The following is a 21005-nucleotide window of genomic DNA, read 5'->3' as shown; positions in this document are numbered from 1 at the left end:
ATTTGCATATGTATTTATAGATTTTTGAAGATGCCAAGAAGAAAAAATTGGAGGGCAGCTGAGGCTAAACGTGGTGTGAAAAACCCAAAGAAACAGAGACTGACGGACTTGACTTGGGATACTGGACCCATTAACAGTACAAAATTTGACCTTGACATAGGTGATACTGACACCTTCAACAACAGTAACTCAAATAACATGGGGGATACTGACCTCCACACAAATATAAACAACAGTAACTCAAATAACATGGGGGATACTGACCTCCACACAAATATAAACAACAGTAACTCAAATAACATGGGGGATACTGACCTCCACACATATATAAACAACAGTAACTCAAATAACACGGGGGATACTAACCTCCACTCAAATGCAAACAATAGTAACTTGAAACTACTTGAAAAATCTGAATTGAATAAACTTGAAATATCTGAACTGAATATACTTGAAATATCTGAATTAAATAAACTTGAAAAATCTGAATTGAATAAACACGAACAATCTGAATTGAATCAAAACAGTAACAATAACTGTGCAAATCAAAACAGTAACAATAACTGTGCATATCAAAACAGTAACAATAACTGTGCAAATCAAAACAGTAACAACAACTGTGCAAATCAAAACAGTGACAATAACTGTCTAAAAGAAACTTGTCACATACAAACAGATATTCTGTCAAATGAATCAAACAATAGTTATGCCAAAAAAGATTCTCATTATATTATCCAAACTAATCTGTTGCAAGACCAAAATGAACAATTTAAAACTGATTCAGAACAAGGAGTATCAAAATATTACAATTCTTTTAATGCAAACTTTATTAAATTTGGAACTTTTGACCAGTATGCCACAAAATTTGCTGATCAAAGCAGGGGAAACCAATGTACTTGTAATTGTTTAGTTTTCTTATCACTTTCTTCTCTAAATTTTGATTCAAACACACTGAACCTAGATTACATTTTGAATAAAGGTGATGAAATTTACAGGAAGCATGTTCAAGAATTAACAACACAGGGATTATTTAAAAATATGCTCTTAAATTTTGATGAAATTCCTGTCAAAATAGAAATTCCTGAAGGGATTTTTATAATTAACAAACAAAATATTCTGTTTGGAATAGCTTTACAGTACCAAGAGTTGACTGGATTTCTCACATTACAAGAAGCAATTCAAAATTGTATAAAGCAGTCGAACAAATTTCTTATTATGATTGGAGCCATATGTTCAGCAGTTTATTATTATAATCATACATACTATTTTTTTGACACTCATTCTCATTCAGAATGTGCACTGAATAATCCATTAGATTCCTCTGGCAAAAGTATTTTGATTGGATTTGCTGACTTGCATGACCTCCTCAGTTACTTGTATGGTTTTTACACCAGTTTACAAATTGATTTAGACTCTCAATTTGAAATTTTACCTGTATGTATCAGTAATAAAGATACTGACAAAGATGTGACCAAGCAGATTAAGAATTACTTTGAGGATCAGAAACTAAGGAACACAAAACAAAAAAAAGTTTCCTACCAGTATATGAAAGTACCCAAGTTTGTATATATGAAAAACTACATGCAAAAAAGAAGAAAAAACAAACAATTCAAGGAAAAAGAATTAAATTCTAAAAGATATTCAAGAAAAGATAAGAATTACAGAAAAACAGAAGCACATAGAAAGAAGTCTCAAAGAGATAATCCTGACATAAGACAAATGGAAAGACAAAGAGAACTTGCTGCTAAAAGAGAGGCTAGAAAGGATGAAAATTATAGAAGGGCTGAAGCAGAAAATAAGAAGTCTCAAAGAGATAATCCTGACATAAGACAAATGGAAAGACAAAGAGAACTTGCTGCTAAAAGAGAAGTAAGAAAGGATACAAATTATAGAAGGGCTGAAGCAGAAAGTAAAAAGTCTCAAAGAGATAATCCTGATTTAAGACGGATGGAAAGACAAAGAGAATTTGTTGCTAAAAGAGAGGCTAGAAAGAATGAAGATTTCAAAAAAACAGAACTTGCTGCTAAAAGAGAAGTTAGATAGGATAACAATTATAGAAGGGCTGAAGCAGAAAGTAAGAAGTCTCAAAGAGATGATCCTGACATAAGACAAATGGAAAGACAAAGAGAACTTGCTGCTAAAAGAGAAGTAAGAAAGGATACAAATTATAGAAGGGCTGAAGCAGAAAGTAAGAAGTCTCAAAGAGATAATCCTGACATAAGACAAATGGAAAGACAAAGAGAACTTGCTGCTAAAAGAGAAGTAAGAAAGGATACAAATTATAGAAGGGCTGAAGCAGAAAGTAAAAAGTCTCAAAGAGATAATCCTGATTTAAGACGGATGGAAAGACAAAGAGAATTTGTTGCTAAAAGAGAGGCTAGAAAGAATGAAGATTTCAATAGAAGAGAACTTGCTGCTAAAAGAGAGGCTAGAAAGAATGAAGATTTCAATAGAAGTGAACTTGCTGCTAAAAGAGAGGCTAGAAAGAATGAAAATTTCAATAGAAGAGAACTTGCTGCTAAAAGAGAGGCTAGAAAGAATGAAAATTTCAAAAGAAACGAAACAAAAAAGAAAAAAATTGCCAGACAAGATGAAAACTACAGAAAACATGAGTCAAAACGAGACTTCCACAGAAAACAAGAATAAAGGTCACATCCAGAAAATTTAGAAAATGAGCGTTTGAAGAAACAAAGTTCAAGACAGAAAAACCTAGATATAGACAGATGTTATGAAAAGACAATCAAAAGTACTAAAAGAAAAAACATTGATTTTACAGATCATGAAAAAGACCTCAAAAAGAAAAAAACTCACGGTATAACCCTTGATACCTGCATAAGAAATTTTAAAACAAAAATTAATGAAGGTCCTACATATATATGTACTTCTTGTCATCAAACTTGGTTCTGTGATTCTGTAGTTAATGCTAAAACTATTAAAATGAATACTCCTGCTAATATGTCTCATTGTTTTACAAATTTTAAATCTGTACAGCACATAGAATGGATATGCCACACTTGTCTAAATGCAATTAAAAGACAAAAAATACCTCGCTTTGCAATAGCAAATAAGATGGGATTTCCCCAAAAACCAAAAGAATTAAATTTGTATCCCTTAGAAGAGAGACTGTTATCATTAAGAATTCCTTTTATGCAGATTCGACAGTTGCCTAGAGGTGGACAGTTATCAGTTAAAGGCAATGTTGTAAATGTGCCTGTTGAAGTTCAACCTACAATAAATTCACTTCCTCATACATTAGAGAAATCAGGAACAATATCAGTTAAACTGAAGAAGAAGCTGGAATTCAAAAAGTGTGATTTTAGTGAAAATGTGAGACCATTTGCTGTCATTTGTGCATTACATTATTTGATGAGAACAAGTGAATTGTACAAGTCTTCTGGAATAGAAATAAATGAGGATTGGATTACAGAAATAGCAAAAATAAATGAAGAAGAAATACCAAATGAAAAAAATAGTACAGAACAAGAGGATAACCAAGATGAAAATGATTCAGAAGATGACTCGGATCATTTCAGTGAAGTAGATGAAAATGAAACACATGTTGGTAATACAGATACACTTTTAGATCACATTCCAGACGATAATCCACTATGTGATGCAGGTTTAACTTTTGCTCCTCGTGAAGGTCAACGACCAATTAGCCTCTATAGTGATCCTGATGCAGAGTACTTATCTTTTCCAACTATATTTTGTGGTCAAAGAAGGCCAGATAATAAAGACAGGTCTGTTTCTGTTCACTATACTGATATTGTCAAATGGGAACTAAGGTCCATGGATAGGAGAGTAGCACAGTCTGTACCAAACATTTTTTTTAAGTTGAAGAAAATTCAGTTAAAAAACATAAGTGATAAGGTCAATCTTGCTCTGAGAAGGTGTCAATCAGAAGGAAAAAAACGGACAGCAAAAGTTGTACTCAATCCTAACACTGTAAATGATCTTGTAAGATTAGATGAAGGTTATTACATCTTTAGAAGTTTAAGAAACTCTCCAGTATACCTTGAAAAGAGGAAAAAAGATTTGTTTGCAATGATCAGACAATTGGGTCTTCATACATGGTTTGGCTCTCTTTCATCTGCAGACACTAACTGGAAAGATTTGTTACGAATTCTAGGAAAATTAAATGATGGCAAAGAGTATACTGACAAGGAATTGGAAGAAATGGATTGGAATCAGAAATCTAAACTTGTTCAGAAAGACCCTGTGACATGCTCTAGATATTTTGATTATCGTGTCCAACAGTTTATGAACTTAGTGTTGAAAAGTGATCATGATCCTATTGGAAAATTGACAGACTTTTTTTATAGGGTTGAATTTCAACAGAGAGGTTCACCACATATTCATATCTTGATTTGGATTGAAAATGCACCAGTATATGAAAGTAATTCAAATGAAGATGTTGTAGCATTTATTGATAAATATGTCTCCTGTTCACTTTCAGAAAATGACACTAGTTTAGTCAATTTACAAGTTCATAAACATTCTAAAACATGCAGAAAAAAAGGTCACCCAATTTGTCGTTTTGGTTTCCCCCTTCCACCTATGAAAGCAACAGTAATCTTAGAGCCTTTGAAAGAAAATGATGACATAGAAAAGTACAAGGCTATATATAAAGAAATACAAAACGAAATTGATATACTTCACAATTCTGAAGATATAGACCAGATGACATATGACATGTTTTTAGATGATGTGTTACAAATGAATGATGAAAATATATTGTTTCATACATAAGCAAGTCACAAAAAGGTATGAGTGCATTACTAGACCAAGCAGCAAAAGAAGCACGACAGGGAAATTTAGACTTGAAGCATCAAGTAAGGCACATTGGGAATTACTTTTCAAATTCTGTTGAAACAAGCGCACAAGAAGCAACATACTTAACACTACAGATGCCTTCAACAAAAGCAACAAGACAAGTTGTCTTCATTAACACATCTCCACAACACAAAAGAACTTTCCTTCTAAAACAATCATCAGCCTTAGAAAAACTAGGCCCAGACTCTACTGAAATAGAATCAGACAATGATATTAAAAGATACTCGCGTAGACCAAAACAACTGGAGAACTGGTGTCTAGCAGACTATGTATCTCAGCTTGAATTGCAGTATCCTAAAAACTTGGAATCCTCAGAACATGAAACAGAACAGCAATAAAATGAATCTGAAAGTGAAAATGAAGAGACAAATGCAGATGTTATAGAAGAAAACAATAACAAAATCAACATAACACTGAAGAATGGTATTAGAATATACCAAAGAAAAACACCTAAGGTTATAAGATATGTTAAATATAATTACAAGACTGACTCTGAAAACTTCTACAGAGAACGCTTAATGTTATTTTATCCATGGAGAAATGAACTTTCAGATTTTCAATGTGGACATGAAACATTTGAAAAAATGTACTTGACTGTTTCAAGACTATTAGAAAAGAAAGCTAAGCAATATGAAGGAAAAGTAATAGATCTAGAGAAAGCTATAGAAGAGGCAGAAAATGATTGTAATGAGAATGATCAAATAGCACCTGCCACACAGCAAGTAGAAATGGAAGATGCTGAAATAGGGCCAACAGAATCAGAACAGTATGTTCATTTCAATCCAGATAGACCAACAGAACATAGACTGTATGATATGTCTCGTGAAGTTGGAATTGAAGCAAGAACAGTAGAATTGATAAATCATGCCAACAGAATAAGTGAGAGTGATTATTTTGATTTGATAAGATCCTTGAATAAGAAACAGTGGGAATTTTTCAAACATGTTGTCACATGGGTTAAAACAAAACATGAACCATTTTATACATTTTTGACAGGTGGAGCAGGATGCGGAAAATCTGCAGTTGTCAGAACAATATTTCAAGCTTTACACAGACACTTTTGTTCTATTGAAGGTGAGGACCCTGACGATATAAGAATTCTTCTTTGTGCTCCTACTGGAAAGGCAGCTTACAATATAAATGGTCTGACTATTCACAATGCTTTCCAGATACAACCAAATAAAGGACTTGACCAGTCACTGTCATGTGATGTTCTCAATACACTCAGAATGAAATACAGAAATTTGTCTCTGATTTTGATTGATGAAATTTCAATGGTTGGAAACAAAATGTTCTCTTTACTGGAAAGAAGGCTGAAAAAAATCAAGGGAAGCAACTGTTCATTTGGTGGCGTGAGTATCATAGCTATTGGTGACTTTTTCCAACTCCAACCTGTATTTGACAGCTGGATTTTCAATGATCTAAGCAAAGGATTAACAGCGTTAGCTCCTAATTACTGGAAATTATTATTTTCTTTTCATGAACTTACTGAAATAATGAGACAAAAAGATGATTTGGAATTTGCTCAATTACTAAATAGGTTGAGACAAAATCAGCTGACTGAAAATGATTTTGCAGTTTTAAATACAAGAACTGTTTCAATCAGTGATCCATCATACAGAACTAATGCTACTCATTTGTTTGTTGAAAATGCTTTAGTGGATAATTTTAATTTACAATACATATCTAAATTAGGCTCACAAAAGGTTAAAGTTAAAGCAGTTGACACAGTTTGTGGGGATTTACCAGCATCTGTAAAAACAAAATTACTTAGTTCTTTACCAGAAAAACAGTCTGATACAGCCAATCTTGCAAAGGAAGTGGTATTAGCAATTGGGATGAAATATGATCTTACAGCTAATATTGAAGTCACTGATGGTCTCACAAATGGTTCAACTTGTGAACTTAAATTGATAGAGTGCAAAACTAAATCTATAAGACCAAGTATCATATGGGTTAAGTTTGAGGATGCCAGAATTGGTGCTATCAGTAGAAGAAAATATTCCCACTTGTATGGAAAAGATGTTGAAAAAACATGGACTCCAATGTTTGACATTAAAAGGTCATTTACTTATAAATATAAGACCTTTGAAAGAATTCAATTTCCTCTTCGTCCAGCAGCCGGAAAAACAATTCATAAATCGCAAGGAGACACATTACAAGAAGTTGTTGTTAATCTGAAATCAAAACGTAAAGGGAAAATACCACATATTCACTATGTTGCGCTAAGCAGAGTAACATCTTTAACTGGATTACAGATATTAGATCTCAATCAAGAAGCAATAGCTGTAGCAGAGTGTGTTCGACAAGAATTACACAGACTAAGGACAGATGCAACTCTACAGTTGTGCTTTAAGCCATTGTATAATTTATCAAGTAACTATTTTAAAGTAGTTTTCAACAACTCAAGGTCTTTGCATGCTCACTTTAATGATATAAAATCAGACCCTAACATCTTGGATGCTGATGTTATTGGTATTGCTGAATCAAGACTTGTTTCAACAGATGAAAATGATGATTTTCATGTACCTGGTTTTGAACCACCAGTTCGATTAGACCAAAAGCAAACAAACTTTAATACAAGACCACCTCATGGATTGGTATTATATTATCGAAATGATTGTATTCTTCACAATACAGTCACTTTCTCAACTCCATCTTTAGAGTTTGTAATATCAGACATAATATCACCCAGCAAAGGTCTTTTTCAGGTTGTCTTTGTTTACAAAGCACCAATCTGTAAATTGCAACAACTAAAAGATACTTTCCTTGCAAACCTTCTTCCTGATGTGTATTTAAGACATCCAAAAATTATCATAATGGGAGACTTTAATATTGATTTAAACACTGGGAACACTTCTTTTTTAAAGTTCATGAGAGATTCATTTTGCTGTTCACAAATTGTGTCTAAACCTACTACATCTTATGGTACATTGTTGGACTTCATTTTCCTAAATTTTGATAGTAAGGTAAATTTTGAAACAGATGTTCTTGATTCCTATTGGTCAGATCATAAAGTTATATATGTAGCCATTGACACACAATGATTCAGTGTAATGATTATTTTATATGCCGAAACCAGCTTTGCTTGAAACAATGAAAATTAAACCCGCTGAAACACATGACACATTTACGGTTGCTGAAAATGCAACCTCAAATGTGCAGGAGTGGTTTTAAAGGAAAATGGGTTTCCACTCCAACAGATTTGCCTTTTCATAAGTAGGAATAGAAATGGAGTTGGCTTCAAAACTTCTGATATCCAGTATTACCTGTATAGAAGAAAGCTTCTTCACAAAGCTTTCTTCTTTATAGGTACACTGGATTAACGGTAGCAGAGGTAAAGAAATTTGAAACTGTGTTGCTTTGACTTCCATAAAGCAGAAAGCTCCTTGGTGATTGGTCAACCATTTTGCTATGGAAGAAAAGTAGAATTCCATTTATTTCAAGTCAGTAATGATTGGAGATATCAAATTTTAGAACCTCTACTACCTGAATGCTCATTGTATCAGTGGAGAGTTATGTGCACTTCGCATGTGAACACTCCTGATATTTACTTGTTATAAATGTAAATATATATAATTCTTGAAATATTTATTTTTGAATACAATCAAAAGCCATTACTTTAATATAGATGTAAAAAGGGAGTTTTGAAGACCACAAGTTCCATGCCTCATTTCTCTTCCTACAAAATGATTAAATTTAACTGGCTGTTTGATGAACTATGATTAAATAATCAAAATGTTTATGAATGTTGAAATCCTTGCTGTTATGTACATATATTCATTGTAATTTTTCATATAGATAACTTGATACAATTTACAATACTGTTATTCACTATATATATATATATAATATACTAAACATTTATCATGATTAAGTATGTACAGTTTACTTTTTGTAATGCCAAATTAATCTATATATTTATCTCATCCAATATTCATTGACTTTTCTGTTTAAGAAATGCTCTCATGTTCATATCAGACATAATAAATCAGTTTCTGTACAAATACCACATGATTTATTATAATATAAGTACTTGGAGTTCTCCAAATTGAAAAACAATCCATAAATCCAACATTTTTGATTTCTTATGATTTCATGTCTTATTCTAAGTACAGGTTTATCAATATGTGTAAATCATTAATTCATGCTAAGGGTTAAATGTTGAGGGAAAAAAATCAAATATTGCATTAGTTTGTCATTCTACTCAACTCTGTGGTTGCTTATACATTTGATAAATATGTAGAAGTCATTTATAAAACAGAAACTAATGAACAATTCATGTATAGTCCGTTTGACTTCTATAAATCTTCAAAAAATAATTCTTAAAATTTCATTTTTAAAGAAAAATATTTTTTTTCTTCATGTATGTTAATGTATGATATATACGAACTCTGACTATGCATATCATAATTTTAAACCTATAATCAAAAAAGTTACTCATTAGGTCTCTATGTTACTTCAATTTATTTTAATATAAAATACTCAATGGAGTACGTATGAGTAGTGTAACAGCCTTCCATTCAAAACAAAAACATTAGACATGTGCTCTAAACCTGTTTTATTGTACCATGTGACTTTACTCATTTAAATAACTCTGGTCATGTGATTACTGAGCTTTCTGTATTCAATGAGAAATACAAAAGCATGCACACATGACCAGAGTTATTTAAATGAGTAAAGTCACATGGTACAATGAAACAGGTTAAGAGCACATGTCTAATGTTTTTGTTTTGAATGGAAGGCTGTTACACTACTCATACGTACTCCATTGAGTATTTTATTTTAAAATAAATTGAAGTAACATAGAGACCTAATGAGTAACTTTCTTGATTATAGGTTTAAAATTATGATATTCATAGTCAGAGTTCGTATATATCATACATTAACAAAAATGAAGAAAAAATATATTTATCTTTAAAAATGAATTTTTAAGAATTATTTTTTGAAGATTTATAGAAGTCAAACGGACTATAAACATTTGCTTCATAGAAAAGAAATTTGTGAACATTTCCTTCATAGAAAAGAAATTTGTGAACATTTGCTTAATAGAGAAGAAATTTGTGAACATTTGCCTATTAGAGAAGAATTTGTGAACATTTGCTTAATAGAGCAGAAATCGGAAAATTTGCTTAACAGAGCAGAAATTTGTGAACATTTGCTTAATAGAGCAGAAATTTGTGAACATTTGCTTAATAGAGCAGAAATTTGTGAACATTTGCTTAATAGAGAAATTTGAGAACATTTGCTTAATAGAGAAGAAATTTGAGAACATTTGCTTATAATAGAGAAGAAATTTGAGAACATTTGCTTAATAGAGAAGAAATTTGAGAACATTTAATGACTGTTTTATAATATGCAAAGTAAATTCAGTAAACTAACTGCTGAAGAAAATAAGAATTATATAGATTGTTTCAGTTGTTGTTATATTAACATCATCGTAACAACAATTAATAAACGTATGGCGTAAACTCTAGATTCTTGCATTAAAGCAAATCCACCAGAACTGATATGAATAAAATTTAAAACAGAGATAGTATGGTACAACTCAGTATACCATGAATAGAAAGGAAACAAAAATGACAAATACTTTGACAGATAGTTGTTAAATGTTCAAGAGGAAATAAATTATATATAGAATCTAGACTTTTAAGTTAAAAAAACTGTTGAATATTCTTCTCGACAAGTCTTTACAAATTAACTTCAAGTTATTTTGAAGGTCAAGTTATGGAAACAATAATCATATCATAATACAATCGCTGTGTTGCTTTTTATATATACTGTTTTTACTTTCATATTTTGACTTTTAAAATGTGTTGTTATAGAATGGAAATATTGTTCTATAAGTGAACTGTTTTAATGCACATATATAAAAAAAAATGTATAAGACAATGAATATTATAATGCATTATTTGAAGTATTTGATGTGTTCAAATTTTTCATAATAAACAATTAATTTTGATGTATTTTTATTATTTTTCACACCCCATTCATTTTTGAAATTAATAAGAACAAAACCTGCAGAAGAGAAAAAAAAATGAGTTGGAGACAAACATGGTCACAACCTAAAAATGACAAACAAATATCAGCTTCACACATATTAGAACTACTATAAAGGTCGTCTCTATTTAAGCTAGCAAAAACTTAGTTTTCTGTGTCTACCTTCTTGTTCAATTCAAGTAATAAACAGTCTCCGGGACAAGTTTGCAATTCCGCTGAGTGCAAAAGTTGTCACCTTAATTTTTGGAGTTAAGTCAAAACAAAGTTGATAACTTGGTTGGTATTGGTTCCCTGATATTTGTCCTAAAATTTTTTGGATCTAGCACCACTGTTGAAAAAGTTATGCCCCTTTTTTCAACAATTTCCTCAGAGGAAAAGTACTTTTCCTCAAGGGAAATCAAATTTCCCTGAAGGAAAAAGGTTTTTCCTCAAGGGAAATTGTTTTTTCCTCAAGGGAAAAAGATTTCCCTTAGGGAATTTGCTGCATAATTATTTCCTTTGAGGAAATTCTATTTCCTTAGAGGAAATTCTTTTTCCTTTGAGGAAATTTGCAGCTTCAAATTTTCCTTGGAGGAAATACTTTTTCCTGTGAGGAAATTTGTAGCTTCAAATTTTCCTTGGAGGAAATACTTTTTCCTGTGAGGAAATTTTTGACAAACACTTTTCCTTGGAGGAAAATTTGAGACAACAAATTTCCTCTAAGGAAATCATTGATCTTCAAATTTCCTCTAGGGAAATTTCTGAACATCAAATTTCCCTTAAGGAAATGTTTTTCCTCTATGGAAATTTCATAACAGTACAAACAGTATTAATATATTTTCTCCTAGACTGAATTATTGATACAAAAGATAATTAAAACTTTAATACTGTAATACAAATTTTCATGGTGAGTATTAAACATACAAAAACAAAAGGCTGACTGTTTAGCATGTTTAAGACAATACAATAATAAGCAAAACGCTATGAATATCATACCATTTGTGATGTTATTAATATTGTGCTCATATTTGCATATTAAATAAAATAAACACTTTTCATGTCAAATTAACTTGTCTTCTGTTTCAGCTGCTGTGTATTCGACCCCCTACATAACAGTTCAGTGCATAAATAATTCAATCCACAAGACATCTTCCTTCAATTGGTTGAATAAATTTTGGCAATGTATGTTCTTCAAACATCTTCTTTGTATATTTGATATGATGGAGCCATGTACATGAATTGATAAAGCAGGTGTTTATTTCGACAACAAACATGACAAAGATACTATTTTTTTTCTTAATTTCTCCATAATCCATCAGTTAATATGAATGTAGGTTGTTACATTTTACACAATTGTGTTCTTTGATAGTACTCCATTTTGTTTATAGCAATTTTGTAGGATTTTTTCTATTTCTTTTTCCAGAAAAACACACAGTTGAGTTCATTTCACATTAATAATCCAATTAGCACATTATGTAGAAAAGTATTAACAATTAAGTTTCCTCTTCAGTATAGACCTGCAGGACCTGTTGATGATCATAAAAACCAAGATATCTGACCTATAAATACACAAAATAAAAAAAAAAATGTTATAAATGGAGAAAAAAACAGCAATATAAATAAGCTTATTTTATCATGTTTTAATGAATATTTTGAGAAACTTTCATTTGATATTCTTACTTGTCATGCTTATGAGTTCTCTTACTTCAGTGCTTTGTGTCCAAGATTTAATATTCGTTGTTTAGTGCCTTGCAGTGATATTTAAAGTTGAGCCACTTGCAATAGTTGTTATAGAATGTTCATATGTTGTGTTAATATTTGAACCACTGTCCTATATTATGGTCAGGTTGAGTGCTCACAGACATGAGGCCTAAATTAATATATTGTTTGTTTCCCTAATCCCTATTCTGACAAGCCAGGTGTGGGTAGGTAGGTAGGTAAATAATTTTATTTTTCCCAAAAGCCTGAATATTATCGGATGATCCGGCAAGCCCGAAAATCAGAAATGAATAAAATAATATTTGGCTTAGTTTTGACAATAAAATTTTATGAGTAGGGCCATTTTTGCAGGGTCGGTCAGGATTGGAGAAACAAACAATATTTTATATTAGGCATGATTTTTTTTTATTAATTGTTATTGACTTTGAACATGTTGAACTAAATTGGATTGTTTAAATCTTTATATGTTGAGATCTTTAATGGATGACCTATAAAGGAAGTGTTTTCTCATTATTGAAGGCAGGCCCATGATTGGCCTTTAATTTCTTGCATCCGCTTCATTGAACTCTGGTGGATAAGTCACTCATTTACCATACCACATTTTCTTATTTTTATATGTGTCATCATTCAAAGGCAATTTCTTTTATTACTGTAATTCAGAAATTATCGAAACTTTTTAGTAATGTGAATAATGTGACTGGGTGAGTATCGCAAAAATAAGAAATCATATTTTGATAACAGAAACATATATATATATATATCATGTAACTATATAGATCTTTATGCAGATTTTTTTTGTAATCACAATAAGTTGTCCCTTCCCTGAAAAATCTGAATTTACAGTATATAGAAGTGGTCTTACCATTTAGGCCTTGTTGTATTCTGTTTATCTTGTTTTGCGCTCATTTCTATTGTAACTGTTTATATTTTTCATCATTTTTCTATATTTCTTGTCCTATAAAACATAAAAAGGGTAAAAACTATTATAAAACATCAGTTTGTGTTTTTCTTTATATTCAGTTATATTTAAAAAGAATGGAATATTTGTGCTATTTCATTTCACAAACTTTTTGCCAGTCATGACTTTCAAAGACTTTCACCCTGGTCAATAGTTTAAAAAACAAACATTCCCATACTTTTTCTTTGTGTTCGTACTAATTTTTCATTTGACAACAAAGACATGATTCAACTATTCTTCTAAAATTTGTTTCGCTTGACTAGTTAAACTCTGAAATATTGTTAACAGTATAATCTGTATGTGTCTCACTTGTCAAAATTTCAAATTAATATATCAATCAGATAAAAATGCTATGCATGGCTCAGCTTGATACAAACGTACAGGTTGAACCCAGAACAGTTGGGGCAAGTATGGACACAACATTCAAGCTCGATACAACTCTAAATTTGGATTGTGATTAAATAGTTGACACAGCATAGGTTTCTGACACAGAATGAATGCGGTCCAAGTACTTAAAAATTTTAAATTGACAATTAACCTCTAAAATGGTCCAATATTCAAAATCTCAATACATGGTTAGATGCAGCATATCAACGTGATCAAAGAACCCCAATAATTCATTTTTTGGTGAAATCAAATAAAGTTAAATTTTGGACCTTTTAGAACTCAATGTGGACCAATTTGATAATGGGTCAAAATATCAAAAATCTTAATGAATGGTTAGATTCAGCATATCAAAGAGCCCCATATAATCAATTTTTGTTGAAATCAAACAAAGTAAAATTTTGGACCCCGATTTGGATCAACTTGAATTTGGGCCCATAATAAAAAAATCTAAGTAAATATTCAGATTCAGCATATTAATCTGAACACCAAGAATTTAAATATTGTTAAAATCAAAATAACTTTAATTTTGGACCCTTTGGACCTTAAGGTAGACCAATTTAAACAGGACCAAAAAACTAGGAATCTAAATACACAGTTAGATTTGGCATATATCAAAGAACTCCAATAATTCAATGTTCTATAAAATCAAACAAAGTTTAATATTGGCCCCTATTGGCCCCTAATTCATGTAATTCCTAAACTCTGAACAAAAACTCTGGTCACAAACCTTGTGTTTGAATTTCATAGATTTCTATTACTTGTACTAAAGTTATTAAGCGAAAACTAAATGTCCTGGGACAACGACGACTACATGATAAAATTGAGAATGGAAAAAGGGAATTTGTCAAAGAGACAACAACCTGACCATAGATTTGAGGGTTGGAATCCTTTTCTTTTACCGAGCAATGCATTTGAATGGGAGATATAGTTGGAACCCCTCTTTGCTCTTGGTTGGGACCCCCCTTTTAAAATGGCTGGATCCGCCCCTGAGAAGCATTATAGAAAAATCTATAAGCTTTAACTTTCAAAATAAGGATAATTTTATTTTTAAAGGGCAGGCACAGATCCAGAGGGGGGTTCAAGGGATTGGAACCCCCCTTTTTTTGGATAATCAATGCATTTGAATAGGGACATGTAATTGGACCCCCCCCCCTTCCCCTTTTGTCCTGGGTTAGAATCCCACCCCCACCCCTTTTTAAAATGACTGGATCCGCCCCTTAAGGGTCTATAATTAAGTTTGACAACATCAGACGACATACTACTTTATAAAAAAAAAAATGCCACATTTCATCCAATTTAATTTCATCCCTTACTTGCTACATGTATTTCATCCATAATATTTAAAGAAATAAATTTGGGAGGAGTATGATTTTAATTCATTTGTAATTTGCAAGTTATTAACTATCCAAACTAGAGACCTAATAGAGTAGATATACTTGACTAATTTAAATCAAACTTGGGGTGACTGGGAACAAAGATGTAAGGGAATAGATGACAGTTTACCTACAATGACCTAGTTTCATAGCAATAGCATACATTAATAAAGACTACATGGTCATTCTTATGTTTAAACGTGGTTTAAACTTTGGGTGTTCATTTTTTAATGTTTAACATGTTTAAAGCTAACAATTTTAACTACATACATGTATCAAGATTTGATCCTACATTATTTAAATATTGAAAAAAATAGCTTTTTAAATTTGGATCTATATATAATTGTGAATGTCACATGGATGTATTTTAATGTAAAGCATCTGAAAAATCATTAGCCGTCTCATATTTATTTCAGTTCTTCAAAAGGCAAATTTATATGAGCTTATGCTGAAAATAGAGATTTCTTATTAAGGAGAAATCCCTGCCCCCCTTTTTGTGTGAAAAATTTTGTTGATTATATAGGGAATCACAGAAACATGACTGAGGCAAGCATCCCCCATCTGAACCCCCCCCCCCCTGAATATGTTTTTTTAGCTTGTGTAGGTGTAAGTCAGTAAGGAGACACCCATTTGATTTGTAGGCCGGGTGAAAAATGTGATTAATCTTGCTTTGTAAACTTGTGCTATAAATAAAAATTACCAATCCATTAAAAAATCCGTGAGCCCAATCTCATCCAGTGAAATAGATTATAGTCTGTTTTCGAAGTTGTATATGGAAGTAAGTTAGAAGTCCAGATAATTATGACGCATTGCAAGGCATTTTTTCTAAGGAGAAGTGTAGAATGGGGGAATGGAACCAATAAATTGATCGGATCCGAAATGTTCTTCCCAGTAAAGGAGCACCTATTATTTTGTAGGTAATTATTATTAGTGTCGGTGGTCTCACAAGTAAATCAGAGTGAATATTGCATGCACATTAAAATTAGCAGAGAAGAGACAATTATCAACTTGTGTATTATTCATTTTCTCGCAGTTATTTACGGTAAATCAGCTATATAGACATAGGAAGATGTGGTGTATGTATATATATATATCCGAAAACAGGTGTTCGGTTCTAGTACTATATAGTGGCTATAGTATATGACTTTTAAATAACAATTATCAATTATATCTGTATTCTGTGGCGGGTCGAAGGGGATGGAATCCGGGGTAAGCCTCCCCTAGCATTTTGTGAGCAATCATTGCATAAATGATAATCTCGGGAATCCTCTCAAGTTCCTATATACAAGGTGATAGGACGTTCCGTTGGAATAGGTTACCTGTGCATCAGGAAAAGTTTTAAGGCATAGCGTGAAAAGGTAACCTATTCCAACGGAACCGAACGTCCTATCACCTTGTATATAGGAACCTTAAAAATATGTGAATAGGTCGGGAAAAACTCTCTTTTGACACTTAGGTATTGCACTGTTGCATTACACACCAATCAAAACGCAAACAATATGGGAAAAGATAACATTTTAACCTACACAATATATGAATAAGGTATACACTTTTGAAATCTAAATTATATGAAAAGGGTGGGGTAACAGAAAACCAGCTGCAACGACACCCCTTATTTAATGGAGACATGTAGTTGGAACCCCCTTTATCATGGCTGGATCCGCCCATGATTTTACAATTCAATTCAATGTTTTATTAAAGTCTCATCTCTCAACAAGTACAATCAATCTTTATACATTGTAAAATAACACTAGTTAAAATGAGAGCCATTCTATACAGAATTATAAGAGACTATTAAAATGCATAGATATAATACACAATATGAAATAAAATACTATTCACAATATATAAAATTTCTACGTCTTTTTAAAATCAAATGACAGGTTTTGGCACACACACGTATCATATTTACATCTGAGAATAAAAACACTAACTTTTGATTATCATCTAAAGTATTAAAATTATCATTAAAAGTTTCAGCAACATAATATAAATGGTTTCTAAAATCGTCATAAAGAGGACATCTTAATAAAACATGCGCTTCATCTTCAATAAAAACGTCACATTTATGGCACACTCTATTTTCTAAAACAATATTTTCATATCTCCCTGTTTCAATTCTTAGGGGAGCAACACCACATCTAAATTTGGCGAAAGCACTTCTATGACTGAAGGGTAAAGCTATTTTGCAGTATTCCTCCGGTTCAAAATTTTCCTTAAACAGTCTGTAAGTTCGTAGCTTATTGCCACCTCTGCCCGATATAGATTTATCACAATGTAAAACAGCATGCCAATTATCGACATGTTTTTCGTGTAATTTTGACATACATTTTTTTATAACATAGTTAGTGTCCATATTTTCGGGACACGTTAAATTACTTAAATTTAGTTCACAGAAGGTTTTCTTTACTAAAAAAAATCCAGTTTTTAACACACTTATGCTTAATACTCATACTATCAGCCCACTTGTGAATTTTTGCATTTAACCGATTTGAGCTCATGTTATTTAATCTACACCACAAACGTATAATACTTTTCCACTGCTTATCAAAAATAGGTGTTATACCTAAGTCTCCAGTAACTGCAGCATTTGGTGCATATTTTCCTACTCCGAGAAAAAAACTACAAGCCCTATTACATGTAAATCAAGCCCCGGGTATTTGTTGGCATAACGGTAACCACGAAAAGGGGGGGGGGGGGGGGCTAATTAAAAGCACGAGGAATTATAAATATACAATTCAACGGGGGTAGAGTGCATCGAGGAATGGGAATTAAAATTGTCTCTTCACGATGATCGAAAAAAGTATCTTGCACGTTATTTTCATCATCTTGTCTGAAACACTCTGAATAATGAGCTTCAAGGCGAAAACAAGGCATGTGAAATACTAATAACATACACTTCTTTTTTTATACGTTGTATGGACAAACCAATAAATCCCTCAACAAAAATTGCTTGATTCATGTCATATCAAATAAATTACAGCGCGGAAAGGTAACTTTAATTTAATATCAAAACTAAATTTTTGTTATATTTTTCAATAAATTTATAAATCTTAATTAGGCATGCGTTGCGTGAGATTCATTTCATGAGACCTACACAGATTTCTATAAAACAAATCAAAAATTATAAATACAGTTTTTCAATTCTTTCCGGCATAGATAAAAAAAAAATATGTATATAATCTATATACGATTTGGTTGAATTATTTCACTTCATTTTAATGATAAATCCTTTAGTTCTTAAATTTTTAATTAAAATGAATTTATCATTTTGATATCTAACGATAAACTTTTTAAATTGAAGAGACATGGTCAGTAACCTAATAGTTGCATGGCTGATTACCATCTTACAGGTGACCCAGTAATTTTCCATATGACAGTAGCGTGTACCCTCGGGGTTATATCGGGGTGTGTATAACTTATTTTCTGGGGAACATCCTGTCCACGTGTAGTACTTAGCATATATTGCAACAGATGACATTAAACAAATTTTCTTTGTAGCATCGGAGGCAATTTCATGTTCGACCACACAAAATATTTCACAAAAAAGATATGATAAAATCAAAAGAAAAAGATAAAGAAATATTAACAAATAAAGGTGGAATTGAGTAAACGGGGATTCGTGTTTTTATGAGCTTATTTTCAGTGGACAACAACAAATGGAAGTTTTTAACGACCTTGTGTGACCTATAGTTGTTAATGTTTGTGTCATTTTGGTCTTTTGTGGATAGTTGTCTCATTGGCAATCATACCACATCTTTTTGACTGGCTATATACATGATATAATATATATAGCACTTACACGGTCGGTCCAGTGGACATATTTCATACTAGATAACTTATACAGTAATTCTTTTTATGTATATGAAAATTATTGTCCGATCTGATACACGTACCTATAATGTACAGAATTTTGAACAGCTTCAAATATATGGGGTCCGTAGAAACACCGCAAAGGACCTCCTTAGTGCACTAAGAACAAAAAATGTGCACTAAGGACCTACTCCTTTCATAATTTTAAATTATATTTTTTCTAATGTTTTCTCGACACGTGCCTCAAAAAGTTGATTGTCAACTTTAGTATAATCGATAGCAATTCATGTTCGCTCAACCTTGGCCCGTGAATAATCTACTAGTATACTGATTAAACATGTATATGGTATTTCAAATTGTTCTCTATTTTTTTTTCATTTGTTTGTTTTTGCCGTATTTATTCTGTCTGCTATATTTTTTACTTCTAAATTAATAGCGTATTTTCAACTCTTTTCAGTTTGGGATTTTTCATCCTTTTAATTTTAAAAAGACAAATAATTGTGAACACTTCACGGAAAAGTGAGGATTGATATTTGGTTGCTTAACGTCCAGTTGCCAATACTTCATTCATTTTTCTAATGTTAAGAACTATGACATTTATCAATATTTCGATTTGAGCGTTACTGATGAGTCTTGTGTAGACGAAACGCGCGTCTGGCGTACTAAATTATAATCCTGGTACTTTTGATAACTATCACAGCAATGTTTTTAAACATGTTTAGGAAAGGAACATATTTCTGATTCGATGTTTATATACAAATGCATTACAAGTATAAATATGTATAGGTTGATGTTTAGTCCCTTCGATGTTTTAGACTGTAAATAAATTATGACCAATTTATTTCTGACATCTTCTTCATTTTTAACTTTTGTGGATAGGTGTTTCATTGACAGCCGTACCACATCTCCTTTCGCTTATTTTTGTTGTATATATTTTTTAATTCACTTTCCTTGTCTTTTAAAATATATTTATTCCATTATTTTTATTTGATGCCGAAAATAAGAATACGAAGTTATTTGTTAAATGCTATAAATAAGCAAAGTAAAACAACCGTTAATAATTATGTATATGAGCATTATATCTATTTATAAAATATTTTAAATACAAGCAGACATACCATTTGTGACACCAATTTCATTTATTTCCAAATCTTAAAATCATACATTTCCGTTTTAGGGGGTTAAAGCGAGCCCCCACCCCCGGTTGAAAATCTTAAAATATTTTTTGTATTAACCATTTCTTGTTTTAATGTTATCTTTACTATAATTTGAATATCTAGCACTGAATATAGGGTGACACGTTGTCGCTACACTTCTTTAAATATACACAAGTCATAATAACATTGGCCAGAGGGTAACTTGATAATTAGAGGACCAAAGGATTTAATTAAGACAATCCAAGGCTGCTATCTCTATATTTTATTATATATATCTTTATTAGCCTCCCTTAGAGTGATACAACAATTGCAAAACGGGTAGATACGATCTGTAATCAAATAATTAACCTTATAAAATTAATACTTAAAATTTTATTTAGAGTAACCATATGCCGGATGAACAAAAAGTGTGCCATTTATTGAAAAACATATGGTTTGGTATAACATGAAAACTTCTCTAGTGTTTTAAACATTTCTCACATAACCCCTCCCCCAAACCCCCACTTCAAGCTCTGGATACGCGCCTGCCCATAGTGCTTATTACATTATAAAATAAAATGGTATTCATCTTCAATTGTTGAAATAAAGATGAATTGTTAAAAAAAAGCATTGACACCAGTTTAAAGTTATCGTTCATAGAAGACAGTTATGATTTATTCTATAATTCTCTTTTTAAAACGTAATATAATTTTACCTCTTGGAGTTTTTCTATATGTTACTTCTGTAATCGGATTTTGAAGAACCCCATGGACACCACATACTCTCAAATGTCTTTCAAGGAATAAT

The 21005-nt window shown here is 31.6% G+C and overlaps 1 long non-coding RNA gene across 1 annotated transcript; it reads right to left on the bottom strand.

Moving 5' to 3' along the window:
• Positions 1–11680: 11680 nt before the first annotated feature.
• Positions 11681–16372, bottom strand: LOC143075955 (uncharacterized). Its single transcript, XR_012978483.1, has 3 exons — positions 15950–16372; positions 13394–13486; positions 11681–12371 (listed from the first exon to the last, which is right to left on the bottom strand). It is a non-coding gene; the product is annotated as an uncharacterized LOC143075955 (long non-coding RNA).
• Between the last annotated feature and the right edge of the window lie 4633 nt (positions 16373–21005).

Source organism: Mytilus galloprovincialis, chromosome 5, assembly GCF_965363235.1.
Source record: "Mytilus galloprovincialis chromosome 5, xbMytGall1.hap1.1, whole genome shotgun sequence".
Classification (NCBI taxonomy): Eukaryota; Metazoa; Mollusca; class Bivalvia; order Mytilida; family Mytilidae; genus Mytilus; species Mytilus galloprovincialis.
This window is presented reverse-complemented; position numbering and strand designations above follow the sequence as displayed.